Consider the following 14,518-nt stretch of genomic DNA (forward strand, 5'->3'; position numbering starts at 1 on the left):
AAGGCCCGGGAGAATGTGGAACCCAGCTACGTTCTTGGTCCTGAGGATTGGGGGAGGGGAAGGGTTCCCTCCTGGGTGGGTGTCTCCGCCCCCGCGGTCTGTCAAAGAACGCACCGGATTCTCTTGCTAAAGGGCCGCGTGCGGCTAGGCCCCCACCCCGGACGGTCCTCCGGTCGTGTCCTCCTCCAGCCTAAAACCTCTCCTCCAGGAGTCCTGTACGAGAAAGCACGCCGGGGTGCCCAGCGCGGGCCTGGCTCTGAGATGGAAGATGGGTGATGGATGGATGAATTAGAAAAACCTCATCCCACGTTCGATAAGGGCTCTGACAAAGCCTCAGCTGTAAGTGAAACGGGGTCCCGGGTGGCACCAAACCCAGCTCCCGGGCTCACCACTGCGCGCGCTCGCGCTCTCCTAGACAGAGGGGCTTAAAGCCTCCCCGCTAGGCCTTTGGCCTTCGGTTGCCCCACAGCTGTGTGCGGGCTGTGTGTCTGGGCTGTATGTAGACCGAAGACGCAAAACTCCTACAGAATCAACGGCTCTCTCACCACCACATCCAGTTGCATTTCTACTGGGTAGTAGACAAGCCACAGGATTTTAACCTCTTCTATCTCCCGGCCCCCAGCCATGGCGGGAAAACTGTACATACAGTGGTTAGCCAGCGTGCAAAGATGGTTTCTTAATGTTAACATTCGATTCATTTCCTTTTTATTTCAACTTTTATGTAGTATCTGCTCCGGTCATGGCAGATATATGAGAGACCTCTGCAGAGTCGTTTACTACCTCTGTCACATGTATTAGTTTTTTCGTATTTTCTCATGCTGCGCTTGAAAGGAATTGGTCTTTTAAGGCTTCTGTGAAAAAGAAGTCTTCTGTATTACATATGGCTAAACTGAGTTAAGGAGGAAGGCAATTATTCTAGATCTCTTGCTGAAAAGGAGTCATCTTAGAACATGTCATGACAGATATTCTTGCAAATCAAAATGCCTTCCTAAGGAACTTTAAGGAGCTGTCCAAATTTTGAGATCAGGGAGGATTTCCTTGCTTGAAGCCAGCCAGCCAGCCAGCCACCGGCTGGAGTTTGCAGGGGGTTTTTTGTTGTTTGTTTTTGATGGAGGGAGGGGAGCATGTGAACATATTTTTATGTTTTCAGAACACAGTTTATTTCTCTGTGTGCAATGAAGAAAGGATTTTCTACAATACACTCTCTATTTTTGCCAACCAGCCCCTCCCTTTGTTTTGATGACCACTTTTTTTTTTTTAAGATTTTATTTATTTATCAGAGAGAGAGAGGGAGCGCGAGCGAGCACAGGCAGACAGAGTGGCAGGCAGAGGCAGAGGGAGAAGCAGGCTCCCTGCTGAGCAAGGAGCCCGATGTGGGACTCGATCCCAGGACGCTGGGATCATGACCTGAGCCAAAGGCAGCTGCTTAACCAACTAAGCCACCCAGGCGTCCCTTGATGACCACTTTTACCCAAAGGACTCTCAGATCATGTTCCGGAAATGAATTTTACCTGCTTTATATATCCATCTGAATATCCTGCAGGCATACCAACACAACATGTCCAAAACCAAACTCATGGTGGCATTCCTCAAGGCTGCTCATCATTCTGGACCCCCTATTTCTGTTACTAGCATTACTGACCACCTAGTCATTACTGTATGAAGCTTCAGGTGACTTTTGGTTCTTCCTTCTCTAGTGTCTCTTCTCATCTGATCAATTGGCAAGTCCCACAGACAGTCCTTTCGCAATATTTATCATATCTATGCCTCCCATCCATTCCCACTGCTACCACCCTGGCTCAGGTCTTATTTCCTCACTTGTTATCTCAGCTGCCAAAATGTTCTCCTAATTAGTCTTCCCATCTCCAATGCTCTCCTTGTTCCAGCCATCCTATATTTTGCCTTGCCCCAGGCCAGTCTTCCTAATGAATAATATACATGTTAGGATTAAGTTCCACTTTTCCAGTAGGAAAAAAAGAAGGAGCAATGTCTTCTCCCTTTAAGAACATTTCCTAGAAGTTGTTCATGCTATGTGCTTTGTATTTCATTAACCAGAATTTACAACACGACTTTACCTAGCTGCAAGAAAAGTTAAGAAATGTCGTCTTTATTTTGCACAAGCATATTCCCAGTTAAAAATTGACGCTTCTGATGAGTAAGTTGTGGGAATAAAAGGGACAGTGTAGAGAATATAGTTAATATTATTGTAATAGCCTTGTATGGTGACAGATGGCAGCTATACTTGGGGTGAGCACAGCTTGACATATAGACTTGAATCACTATGTTGTACACTTGAAACTAATGTGACACTGTGTGTCTACTGTACTTCAATAAATAAATTAATTAAAAAAAAATTTTAAAAGACTGGTGCTTCGGTTACTAAAGAAGCAGGAAGGGATGGATTCTAGGGCAACTCCTCCATTCCACTTCTTGTTCAAAAGCTTTCAGTGGCTCCCACTAAATTAAGAATGTGCTCTTCATCCTGGCATTGAAGACCTACCAGGATCTGACATTGTCTCTCTCTGCCAGTCTTGTACCTTGTAGGTATGCTACAAACACAGGGCTGTGTGCTGCTTCTACATTTTTCTCACCTCTGCACATAGCCCCTGTTCACTTCTCTCCCAAAGCCTTTCTGCAGCCCCCTTGCTCCCACTGTGCTGCCCACACTTTTGTGCACCCCAGAGCTGTGTTAACAGTTAACCCTCCATTGGGAGTGAGGAAAGCCCTGCCTTAAGGAACGCCCTGCCTTGCTGGCACTTTCCCTGGACATAAGTGTGGTGCCCAGTGGGAGAGCAGTGTTGGGAGTACCTTATGCCGTGCCTCATGTTTGAACTAGAAACCCCTCCCTTTAAGTAGGAGCTGGTGTCTGGCTTCTTTTGGGAAATGGCTGCCCTGGAGCTGCTCTGCCTCCACGGGAGGCAAACCAAGAAACAGGTTATCAGCTCCTAGCCTCCCCAACAGTTGCTAAAGGGTTTAATTTTCTGCTTTCTTTTTCTTTCCCTTTTTTTCCCTTAATTCCTCCTCTTCTGCGCTTCCATTACATTTCTTTCGTCTTTTCATAACTTTACATGTCTCCTCCCTGTCAGTATTTAGTACAAAAAAATCATTGATTCTTATATTTAGACACGATCCCTACAACACTTACATGTGTTTTCTCTGGATTTTAGATGTGTAAGTACCACATTACAAAATACCTTGCAAGTGGTGCAGTCTGATACCACTCGCCATCACCACTACTACCATCATTTGGTGCTTGAAACTCTCAATAGGCTGGAGGACTGCTCGGTAAGTATTTCCTCTCTTGTTTCTCCCACTTGGATGGGAGTATATTTACTCACCCTTTTGATTTTGAGCTTGACCATATGACCTACTTGGCCAATGAAATAAGTGGACATAAAACAAGCAAAGGCATCGATATGTTTTGTGGAGTTGCACTTAGACTCCTGCTGATGTGCGAGTCGGCACGTCCCAGGTAGATGTTGCCTCTTTAGCTTGGCATTAGGACAAAGGTGAGAAACATGTTTGAATCCAGCCTGCCCCTGCAAATCCAACCACCTTGCTGCCTAAAGACATCCCAGGCAGCCCACGGACCCCTAAGTAAGAAAAATAAAATGCTGTTGTTGAAACTTACTGAGTTTTGGAGTCATGTGTTATGCTGTCTCATTGTGGCAATAGCTGAGTCATATAAATCCTCCCTTCGACATCTGTTCCAATTATGTTTTTATAGAACAAACCACTCCAAAACATAGCGGCATAAAGGTACAGCCATTTTCTGATGCTCATGAATCTGTAGGCCAGAAATTCAGATGGGAGCCTTAGCAGGGGAAGAAGCTTCATAACTGGACGTGACTGCTCCAGCTCGACCCAAGCCACATGCCTGGAGAGCTGCTGGGATCCTCGGTGCCTTTCCACATTACGTGTGCCAAGGCTGGAATGTCTAAGAAGGCTCTTCATTACCACCACGGGTGCCTGGGCTAGTGTGGCTGGAATAGCTGGGGCTGGGAGGGCATCTCTCTCTCTCTCTTCTGTTTGTCTGTCTGTCTCTTAGTGTGGCTAGTGTGGGCTTCCTCACAGCATGGTGATTGATCTGAGTGTAATCAAACTTCTTAGAGTGGTTGACTTTCCTCCTTCCCTCCATTGACCACCTTGTGGTGGTCAAGCAAGTCACTAAGACCAGCCCTGACTCAAAGGAGGAGAATTAGACTCCCCCTCTAAAAAAGGGAGTAGCAAAGAATTTGCTGCCATCTTTGATCCACATAAAGCTTAAACATGCATGCATTCTAGATCCACACACATACGTCAGCTGCTTCTAGAAGTGCCCTCGCTCTGAGGTCTCTTTGGACGACTCTGTTAGGAAGTCCCTTTGGGATCATTTAGTCATGTTCGTAAAGCCATGGCTGCATCACCTGTCATGAAGAAGAATTCATTTCCCTCACTAAAGCGATGCTTTTTTAGTGGATTTTTTTTAATATAAGAAGTCATAGATATGGTGTTTTTCCTACATTGTCAACAGTGACTGTTTATCACTCCTAATATACTTATGTATTGGCCAATACTTGGTATTGTACACACTTGCAGGCTTCTGCTAGTCAAGAGATATTATCAGTTCTGTTTTCACATCTGATGCCAGTTCAGTATTTTCCTCATTATTTCACTAGAATGATAATGGCATCACTAGAATCACATAGTAGGAATTATCTTCTGCCATGAATGGACTAAAAAAGGAAAATGGTATCCCACACAGGCCAATTTGGATTCCAGAATACGTCTTTACCTTTACTGAGAGATACCAGATAGTTTAACAATTATAACAACTATACTTAAAAAGTTAAACTTCAGTCTCATTCTTTGTGTGTCAGCAAAACACAGCTTTGTAGAAGATACAGTGTGATTTTTAAAAAAGATTATTTGCCTTTCACATAGGTCAGATTACTTGGCAAACAAAGCAAGTGAGGTGAAAATCCAAAATAATAAATAAGGTATTTTTCTTGTATGGTGGACAACTTCATGAGCAGAGGCATTGTGGCGTCAAAGCACTGGTGACTTTGTAATTGGTGATCCTTTCTCAAGCTTCCCCTTAGTATCATCTCTAGCCACCAAAAAGAAGGAAAAGGGAAAAGGGGGCCATAAAGATGCCCCTAGAATCAAAAGGTCAGGTGCAGACTCAGATAAACACTGTGAGTCAACACTAAAAGGGAATTTGGTCAGAGTGGGAGTAAAAGGCAGAATGAAACAGAAATAAGTCTGTTTCTTTGGTTTTAGAGAGTAGCTAAAGCTATGTTAGCTGACATGTGCTTTTTAGAGAGAACAGTGAACCGGAGCATCAGAAGAAATGCGTACAAGATGGGAATATAGGGGCGCCTGGGTGGCTCAGTGGGTTAAGCCACTGCCTTTGGCTCAGGTCATGATCTCAGGGTCCTGGGATCGAGTCCCGCATCGGGCTCTCTGCTCAGCAGGGAGCCTGTTTCCTCCTCTCTCTCTCTCTCTCTCTCTGCCTGCCTCTCTGCCTACTTGTGATCTCTCTTTGTCAAATAAATAAATAAAATCTTTAAAAAAAAAAAAAAAGATGGGAATATAGGTTAGTCTGGTATCTGTGTTTTGTGGACAAGGGTTCTACAGGGAGGGCTTTGATTCATTGACACAATCAGATTCTTACTGAGTTGCTTAATGAGCATAAATCATTCTGCAAGGTCCATTGAGTGAAATACAAAAAAAAAAAAAAAAAGGAGTATGGATTACTTGGGGAGCTGATCAAAGTGCATATCCCTGAGCCTGGAGGATGGCCTAGGAACCTGCATTTCAACAAGCAAATCCTCCTCCCCTGCATTACCCCACCCCGCGTTTCAATCAAAAAGTATATACAAGGGCACTGAGTTAACAGAGTTTAGAATTAAAGAAAAGGTCTAGGGTTAGGTGTCCGAAGCCTATCGATTAAATCCTTCTTCCTGAGGAGGGTCTTCCTCAGCTTATAGGGTTATGTCCCCAAATTGAATTATCATAAGTTGAAAATGCATTTAAAATATCTAAACTATGGCCCATCAGAGCTTAGCTTAGCCTACCCTAAGTGCACTCAGAACATTTGCATTAACCTACAGCTGGGCACAAACCTCTAACACAAAGCCTATTTTATAATAAAGCATTGACTATCCATTGTCATTATTGAATATTGTACTGGTGAAAAAAATTGGAATGATTGTGTGGGTGCAGATTGGTTGTAAGTGTATCAGTCATCAACCCTGCTGACTGTGTGGTTGACTGGGAGCTGGGGCTGCCACTGCCCAGCATCATGAGAGAGGATCTTACTGCATATCACTAGCCTGGGAAAAATACCCAAATTTAAAATTCAAAGTACTGGGACGCCTGGGTGGCTCAGTTGGTTAAGCAGCTGCCTTCGGCTCAGGTCATGATCCCAGCGTCCTGGGATCGAGTCCCACATCGAGCTCCTTGCTCGGCAGGGAGCCTGCTTCTCCCTCTGCCTCTGCCTGCCTCTGTCTGCCTGTGCTCGCTCGCTCTCTCTCCCTCTGTCTCTGGCAAATAAATAAATAAAATCTTAAAAAAAATAAAATAGGGCGCCTGGGTGGCTCAGTGGGTTAAGCCGCTGCCTTCGGCTCAGGTCATGATCTCAGGGTCCTGGGATCGAGTCCCGTATCGGGCTCTCTGCTCAGCAGAGAGCCTGCTTCCCTCTCTCTCTCTCTGCCTGCCTCTCCATCTACTTGTGATTTCTCTGTCAAATAAATAAATAAAATCTTAAAAAAAAATAAATAAAATAAAATTCAAAGTACTGTTTCTACTGAATGCACATCAATTTCACATCATGGTAAAGTAAAAAATCATAAACCATACCACCCGGACAATGCGAAGAGAAGAAGCAGGTGGAATTAGAGGAGAGGGATGTTGGATAGGGTAGAAGAGAAATGAACATCAATCAGAATGGGTTATGGTTCCCCCCAAAATTTAGTTTAATTTAATTTAAACCTGGCCCTAGAATTCTCTGAGGTCTGTTTGGGAAAGAGTGGCAGACTTGTGAAAAGATAATTAACCTTACAAGTAGAACTCAGTGGTCATCAAACTTCACTCTCATTAGAGTCATCTAGAAAGAGTTTAGAAAGAATAGATTCCAGGGCTTAAGTCCTGGAAATTTTATTTTTGTAGCTCTAGGGTAAGACTTGGTCATATATTATTTATCTTTCCAGTTAACAAATTAATCAGATATAACAACCCAATCCAATGGAATCTGAATTAAAAGAAAAGCAAAGTCACATTTTGAGACCATTAGGGAAAGTTCATGTATGTTAAACCTAATGTTGAGTTTCTTAGATGTGACAGTAGTGTTCTGGATAATAGGACAATGTCCCCATTCTTAGGATAGTGCCGAGAAGTATTTAGGGATAGTGTCATGGTGTCTGCACGCCACTCTTGGGTGGCTTGGCAAAGGGGAAATGTTTGTACCTATACAGAGACCAATGTGATGGAGAAGGCAAGATGTTACTGGCTGTTCAAGCTAGGGGAGAAGTATATGGATGATAACTGTTTTGTTCTTGAGATTTTCTTCAGGCTAAAAAATTTTCAAAATTTAAAACATTAATTATTTTTACAAGAGAGAATAAATGATGGCAAGGGGTGGTGGTGCGTGGGGTAAGAAGGCTCCATTCTTGATTTTGTTGTACAGGAGATTTGGGTAATATTACCAGGAAGTATGAGTTACAGAAGCTTGAACAGTGAGAGAGAGGTCACTGTGGGCTACAACTGAGGTTCTCCATGCATTTTCTTATAGGATACACATGACCAATGATGTTTATACTCAGTGTCCACAACTATAGTGAACCTAGGGACGCCTGGGTGGCTCAGTTGGTTAAGCGGCTGCCTTCGGCTCAGGTCATGATCCTGGCGTCCTGGGATCGAGTCCCACATCGGGCTCCTTGCTCGGCAGGGAGCCTGCTTCTTCTCCCTCTGCCTCTAGCCTGCCACTCTGTGCCTGTGCTTGCGCTCTGTATCTCTCTCTCTCTCTCTCTAACAAATAAATAAAAATCTTAAAAAAAAAAAAAAAAAAACTATAGTGAACCTAGGCTTAGATGTACTTCCTGGCTACTGACCTGAACCACAGCAGATTTTCCTCCTACTTAAGAAAGAATGTTGGCCTGCAAGTAAGTGATGTTATCATATGGATAACTTTGAATTCATTCAAGTTTATTTTTAAAACAATCATGCCCAAACTTCTCTATTTTTGTGTGGAAGAGTTTTGAAAATCCAACCGATCACTGTAATATACAAAGAAAATATAGATTACTTGCTATCTGTAGCTGATCTAATCTTTGTTTTGGTCAGTCACAGCACTGGTGCTTCACCAATTGGGAAAAGGCACAGACATTGTGGTAGATTCTGAAAATAGCCTCATTCTTCATCTCTCCCTGTATCCTGACTTTTTGTTATGTTACTTTTCAGGGTCCTCCAACTCAGTCTGGACTCAACCATAGGATTTTCTTTAGCCAATGGGTATACCTGACCCAAGGCAAGCAGAAGTTTGAAATAGGCTTACACATTAGGCTTTTCTCTTGTGCCATTGTCATCAGAACATGCCTGGGGGGAAGAGAGACACACGGAGCACAGCTGAGTCCTCAGTCATCATAGCAGAGTTCATCCTCGATCAACTACCAGCCAGACTACCCCAAACGTGGAAGTGGAACCAGCCAGTCAGTTGAGCTGTCTAGCCGCTCCCTACCACCACTCCGAGAAATACGAGCAATAAAAACCACTGTTGTGTGCCATGAAAATTTTGTGGTTCTTTGTTACAGTGTTAGTCCAAATCCACTAAGCAGCAGATGCTGAGATGGAAGAAAACATACAAGGATTTTATGCAGGAGTAGCAATGTGAGAGAAAAAAGTGTGGAGGGAACTGCACCCCAGGACAGCTGTCAGAAGACAACGCAAGTCTGACCCAGATGAAGGAAGGAGAGAAGGAAAGTTGGGTAGACCAGTCTGCCATGCAGTCTAAGGGAAATTCAGCCTCAGCTATGGTGGCCACCATGTGCAACCTGCAAACATTGGATTATTTCATTATATTCCCTGTGTGATCATTCCCAGGTATTTACTCACAATAAAAACATATATTATTTTAGGGGGCGCCTGGGTGGCTCAGTGGGTTAAAGCCTCTGCCTTCAGCTCAGGTCGTGATTCCAGGATCCTGGGATTGAGCCCCACATCGGGATCTCTGCTCAGTGGGGAGCCTGCTTCCTCCTCTCTCTCTGCATGCCTCTCTGCCTACCTGTGATCTCTGTCAAATAAATAAATAAAATCTTAAAAAATATATATATATTATTTCATTATACTGATTTTCCTCAAACTATGCAGTAGGTAAACTTTATTTATTTATTTATTTGGAGGGGTGCAGGAAGGGCAGAGGGAGGAGAAAGAATCTTAAGCGGGTTCAATGCCCAGTGTGGAGCCCCACGTGGGCCCCGATCTCACGACCCTGAGGTCATGACCTGAGCTGAAATCAAGAGTCAGACGCTTAGCCAACTGAGCCACCCAAGCACCCCTATTTTCAAACTTCATTTTTGGATGAAAGGAAGTGCTAGGGCTGACATGGTTAAGAACCATACCTGTAGAATGAGGATCAAAATGCTATATAAGGATTATCAAAGAGAAGGGAAATGGGTACATTATTCACAATAGCCAAAAAGGTAGAGGCAACCCAAGTATCTGTTGACGGATGGATAAATAAAATGTGGTGTATATATGTGTGTACCTAACAGAATATTAAGAAAACCTTAAGGGGTGCCTGGCTCTTGATCTTTGGGTTGTGAATTTGAACCCCATGTTGGGTATAGAGATTACTTTAAAGTAAAATCTTTTAAAAAAAAGAGAGAAGGAAATTCTGACATATGCTACAACAGAGATGAACCTTGAAGATATTATGCCAAGTGAAATAAGCCAGTCACAAAAGGGCAAATATTGTATGATTCTGCTAAAACCAGTTACCTAGAGTAGGCAAATTCATAGAGACAGGAAGTAGAATGGTGGTTGCCATTGGCTGGGGACAGGGAGATTGTGAGTTATTGTTTCATAGAGAAAACAGAATTTCAGTTTTGCATCAGGAGAAGAGTTCTGGAGAAGAGCTGCACAATATGAATATACTTAATACTACTAAACTTGAAGATGATAAATGTGTATTATGTGTATTTTACCACAATAAAAGGAAGAGAAAGAAAGGGAGTGCACTTCCAGTCCCCAGGTCAGACCCTGAGTAAACTCTAAACGGATACCAGCACGTGATAATGTCCATTAACGTTATCCTGATATTTAAATACACAGTTTCACGTAAATGTGTGTCTGTGTATATACACACACACATATATTCAATGACACTAAAATTGATAAGAAACATGATATATGGAGAACTGGTAACTCAGGAAATACTTCAAACCAGAACAAGATTTTTTAAACTATTTATTTATTTATTTATTTATTTATTTCAGGGGAAAGCGCAAAAGTTTTTTTTAAATATGACTGAAAGAAGTTAAAAGCGTGAAAGATTTTTTTTTTTAATATGCTGAAAGAAGTTAAGAGTTTAACTGGAAAGTCCCAGTGACCATGACCTCTGTGCTATTTATCCAGCTATTGTTGCCCACACCAGGCCCACCCTTCTCCGCTTCTGGGCGTGTTGGGGCTGAGCCACATTTCCCACATTTCCCGCATTCTCTCGCCAGCCTGCTCCTTGTGGTTCTGGGAGGCAGTGGTGGGAAATGGGTGAGCTGAAGGGAGGGGAGGAGGACTTCTTTCCTGCTCCTCCCTCCTGCTGGAAGATGACTGGCAGCAGCAGACAGCCCTAGCTCCAGCTTCTAGCTTCTCTCCACAGTCCCCACCGCAGTCCCCAGCCCTGCACAGCCCTCACAGGTGCCAACACCAGCCAGCTGTATCTTCCTCAGCAGCAGGAGCTCCCTCGGGTCTGCGCCCCTCAAGGAGCATGGAGCACACACCTGCTGAGAGAACTTTGGGTGCCAGCCCTGCCAAGCCCTCCTCGAAGACTTCATTTCTAGAAATACCACTTCTTCCCATTTGTTCCCCAGCCCAGCAGTAGCTGCTAGCTTATTAATCTCTGATTTCCCTCAGCATCCCTTTTTCACTACACCCCCCCTCCACCCCCCTTAGCTGACACCTTTGTAATCAACTGCTTATATTATCTTTCATCTAGTGGAAATTCCTGGTGTGATTGCCGTTTTCCTGCCTGGATCCTGACTGATGGAATTTCTGAAAGATATACCACTTCTGTCAGCAAAGTCATCTGTTAGTGATGCTGCCTCCACCTGTGTTCGTAGGGAGCGGTCTGCTATGGATCCCTTTAGCAGCAAGATTTTCAAATACTTTAATACTATCTTTAAAGTTTTCCATTTGTTTGTTTCGAGAGAAAGAGAGTGAGTGTGAGTGGGGAGGGGCAGGGGAGAAGGAGAGAGAATCCCAATCAGGCTCCACACTCAGGGCAGAGCCTGACATGGGTCTCTATCTCACTACCCTGAGATCATGACCTGAGCTGAAACCAGGAGTGTGATGCTTAACCGACTGAGCCACCCAGGTACCCCTCTAATATTATTTTCTACTAAAAGGAATCAGGGCTCCTTGGAGAGTGGCTGGCTTTCGGACTCTCTGTTTGGAGCAGAAAGTAGAAATGGGTTGGAAAATCTCATTGTTGTGAAAAAGCATAAATGCTTGCAGAGATTTCGGGCTGGCCAGACTCTAACAACTTGAGCACTGAAAAGAAAAAAAAAAAATTCTGTGCAAAACAAGAGTACATAATGATACTCAAACAACTAAAATATACTACATTCAAAAGAAAAGGCAATTATAAGTCTCAAATAGTGTTTGCAGAAAATGCTCTTTGTGCTAATGCAAACCACATACATCAGCATCAGATTTGGTTAGCAGCTAAGCACTGTCAGGAAAACCCAGGAAGTAGCAATTCAGCTTAGCCCTCAAAAATACTTGCTTGGGACAAGATCACCCTGGAAGGAGAACTTTGATCCTGTTTCCCCTAACTTAGGAATGTACCTGGCATGTTTGAGAACACTAAGGAGGTGGATGTGGCTGGAGGAAAAGGATTAAGGGAAGAGGGATAGGAGCTGTGGTCAGAAAGGTGTTGTGAGAGTCGGCCCGGCGGGGCCTCGTGGGGCACTATGTTGACTTTGGCTTTTATTGTGAGATGGAAAGCTGCTGCAGAGCTCTGGGGGCGTGATCCAGCTGGTTTGAAATGACCTGCTGTGTTAAGAATAAAACTGTCAGGGGATCTAAAATAGAAGCAGCGAGCCTTGCTGGGAGGCTGTTGTAATTACCCAAGCTGAGGTGATGGTGGGTTAGGTCAGGGTAGCGGCACAGCAGGTGGTGAGAAATGGCTCAAATCTGAACGTATTTTGAAGGTAGTGCCAAAGGTTTTTGCCAATGGATTGGACAGGATGTGAGAGAAGGGGAAGAGACAGGGACAACTCTGAGTTTTGGGCCTAAAAATTAGAAAACTGGAACTGACATCCACCTGAGATGGGGAAGGTTGAAAGCAGCAGGATTTTCAGGGGTCTCCTGGACACATGCTGCTCCATCTCTGAGGGTTGTCTCAGGCCTAATGTTCAGTCCCTCCTACCTGTTCTTAGCTGCTGATGTTTGGAGGCCATGTCCTCCATCTTGATGGTTGTATGTCTTTTCTAATGGGTTGGGACTGACTACTCAACATTTTGAATATTGTTAGTTATTTTGGATCATGGTCAAATTCCATGGCCATTTCCCTTGGTCTCAAAATCACCACAGCCTGAAGTTCTTTATCCTGACCTGAGGTCTCCTTTGGACAGTCAACTCCCCCAGCAGCCCTGAATCTGCTCCTGGGTCTGTGGGGACTTTTAGATCCCTTGCACTTCTGGGAAAAAGTGAAGCAACAGTGAGATCTTTTGGGCCAGGATTCTGTTTTATTTATCCACCTATTCCCAGCACCTTCCAGGCTGCTGAGAACATTGCAGATATTACGATAACAGTATGGGGACTTGTTGAGCCGTGTAGGAGCATAGAGTAGTGGTCTGGTGGTTTGCTGAGCTGTGTAGAAGTATGGAGCTCTGGTTTGTTAAGTGGTATAGCATAGGGCATGAGGAATCAGACTGTATTTCTGGCTTTCCTGGCTACTTATTAGCTATGTGATCTTGGGCAAGTTATTTAACCTTCCTGTGCTACGTATAATCACCTAGAAGACAGAGCTAACAACCACAGCATGTTGCTGAGAATTGCATGAGCTATATACATAAAATAATTAGCATAGCTCCTGGTACATCGTAAAATGTTTAATAAATGTTGCCTAAAGTAATAATTGTATAATACATGTTTATTACTATTTTGTGTGGTCCAGTTCAGTTACTTGAATGAGTTAATTTATCAGAATAAACATAAAAGAAAAGCAACACTCAGAATCCTAATTCCATCCAAAGAAAATGAGTTTGAATTCCTATCTGGTTATTGCAAGAAAGAATCCACCAAAACTTTGCAGTGTAACAGAAAGGCAGGTAGACATCATCTGGAACTTGTCAAATGTAAACTCTTGTTTTCTTTTTTCTTTCCCTTGTATTCTGGCCTAGCTTCCTTGGACTCCTATTTCTTCTGAGAGTGCTGGGGGGTGAGTCACCACCATCAGGAAGGCAGTTGGAGAGGAGAGAGGATTGAAAATTCAAGCCGTACCATGAAAGGTCATCACCAGTGAATAGGAAGAAGACTGGGCATTTGGCCCTGTTTGGCAGCTGACCTTGGCCCTTGGCAAACCTCCCTCATGGGTTGGCATACTGTAGAAATGGGAAGGTCATCCTCACTCCTCTCCACCCTGTACCTCCTCCCACACCCACAGGTGGCGTGAAGGTCACAGATCTTTCTTTTGAATCATCTATGTGTTTAGGTAGCTCAAGTCCAAACTAACTGGGAACACTCACTGTTCTAAACTGGAACCAGACGTTCATTTTGATGTGAAAGATAGAAGGTTCTGGGCGCCTGGGTGGCTCAGTGGGTTAAGCCTCTGCCTTCGGCTCAGGTCATGATCTCAGGGTCCTGGGATCGAGTCCCGTGTCGGGCTCTCTGCTCGGCGGGGAGCCTGCTTCCCTCTCTCTCTCTCTCTGCCTGCCTCTCTGCCTACTTGTGATCTCTATCTGTCAAATAAACAAATAAAATCTTAAAAAAAAAAAAAAAAGATAGAAGGTTCCATTTAGTAGTATATGAGGAATGTTAATCTGGACAGGAGTCAAAGTCAACATCAACAGTGGCAAGCCATATTCATAATATACACTTTTTTTTTTAAAGATTTTATTTATTTATTTGACAGATGGAGATCACAAGTAGGCAGAGAGGCAGGCAGAGAGAGAGGAAAGGAAGCAGGCTCCCTGTTGGGCTGAGAGCCCAATGCGGGGCTCGATCCCAGGACCCTGGGATCATGACCTGACCTGAAGGCAGAGGCTTTAACCCACTGAGCCACCCAGGCGCCCCCATTATATACACCTTTTTTTTTTTT

The 14,518-nt window shown here is 44.0% G+C and overlaps 1 long non-coding RNA gene across 1 annotated transcript; it reads left to right on the forward strand.

The window, feature by feature from the left end:
- The first annotated feature begins 8,049 nt into the window (after positions 1–8,049).
- On the forward strand, positions 8,050–8,771 carry LOC309870805. Its single transcript, XR_014314825.1, has 2 exons — positions 8,050–8,144; positions 8,443–8,771. It is a non-coding gene; the product is annotated as an uncharacterized lncRNA (long non-coding RNA).
- The last annotated feature ends 5,747 nt before the right edge of the window (positions 8,772–14,518 follow it).

This window comes from Mustela nivalis (assembly GCF_964662115.1).
Source record: "Mustela nivalis genome assembly, chromosome: 8".
NCBI classification, from domain to species: domain Eukaryota; kingdom Metazoa; phylum Chordata; class Mammalia; order Carnivora; family Mustelidae; genus Mustela; species Mustela nivalis.